Source organism: Canis lupus, chromosome 1 (assembly GCF_048164855.1).
Source record: "Canis lupus baileyi chromosome 1, mCanLup2.hap1, whole genome shotgun sequence".
Lineage (NCBI taxonomy): Eukaryota > Metazoa > Chordata > Mammalia > Carnivora > Canidae > Canis > Canis lupus.
Genome location: NC_132838.1, coordinates 16311265 through 16312611, shown reverse-complemented (window position 1 = coordinate 16312611; position 1347 = coordinate 16311265). Strand labels below are relative to the sequence as shown.

The 1347-nt window shown below is 34.0% G+C and overlaps 1 non-coding gene across 1 annotated transcript; it reads left to right on the top strand.

The window, feature by feature from the left end:
* Positions 1 to 963: 963 nt before the first annotated feature.
* On the top strand, positions 964 to 1068 carry LOC140608707 (U6 spliceosomal RNA). Its single transcript, XR_012010684.1, has one exon. It is a non-coding gene; the product is annotated as a U6 spliceosomal RNA (small nuclear RNA).
* Positions 1069 to 1347: the final 279 nt, after the last annotated feature.

Genomic DNA, 1347 nt, shown 5'->3' with positions numbered 1-1347 from the left:
AAAAGATGACACATTACACACAAGAGAACAGTAATAAGAAGAACAGCTGACTTACTTTCAGAAAGAATAAGAGGTGTGTGTACATTCATTAAAATGTATTGAATTGTGCACTTGAGATGTGTGCATTTCACTCTTTGCACATTTAATCTAAAACACTATAAATAGATATTGAATCCTAGTTTGTAGGTTTGCTTTTTCCAACAGTGGTATGAATTAGCAATTTTAATGCCATATACCCTAGCTTGAGCAGAAGTGTAACTATAGTGACAATAATGAAAGCTAGGTTTCTCATCACTGGGGAGGAGAGTTACAAATATGGAAAGAGGAAACACTAAAATACACTCTGCCTGCTGGACTGGAATTAGAGATATGAGTAAAACATATAAATACAGATACGGGAATAAATATAAATTTATACATATATGTGTATGTGTGTACATACATATATACATATGTGTTTATATAGATATAGGTGTCTATTTATATGTCTATATATGTGTGAATTTGTATGTGGGGGTGTGCATGTTTAAATCCCTACATATGTATTTCCTAGGCTACCTGATAAAGGGACCTAGAAACAATGACCCATCGGTAGTACTGAGCATACCTAGTACCCAAATTTTAGTTTTTAAAGACTATTTCCGCTAAAAGAGCAGGGAATTTTGCAGAGAAGTCTAGGATGTCCTGTTGCATCATAAAGAAAGGAAGAGCTAAAGTAATGCTAGTGACATATCAAAAGAACACAGGCCAATTTGAAAGGGATCTCACTGGCCAAATTTTGAACAATTTGAATGTTAAAATAAATACTGATGGAAATGGCTTATATCCCATTGAATAAAATAAAAATCTATTTGTTTATTTGGTATAAATAAATAAGAGTACGTAAATGGATGGGGAAGGAGGGGCAAGTTCTTCCTTGCAGTAGATCTCATAAATATAGAAGGATGTTTAAACTAGTAGGCAGTGCCCACTTTGGCAGCACATATACTAAAATTGGAACAACAGAGAAGATTAGCATGGCCCCTGCGCAAGGATGACATGCAAATTCGTGAAGCGTTCCACATTTTTGAAATTAGTAAAATGTGACCAAAGATTGAAATAATATAGTAGAAGTGAGAACCAGGAGGATGAGACAGATTGACCAGTGTTGGATATATGCAACTAACAGATCTACCAACAAATACTAGAACTCAGACTGTGTATAAGTGGACCAAGTAGCCAAGAAGACCATACGTCACAAAATACTGTCTGCATAATTTAGACAATGCTTTGTCATTGAATATACTTTTAATTTTGATTTTTCTGAATCTATTACAAAATTAGTAGTTTCCAAACCTTGTTTTATCA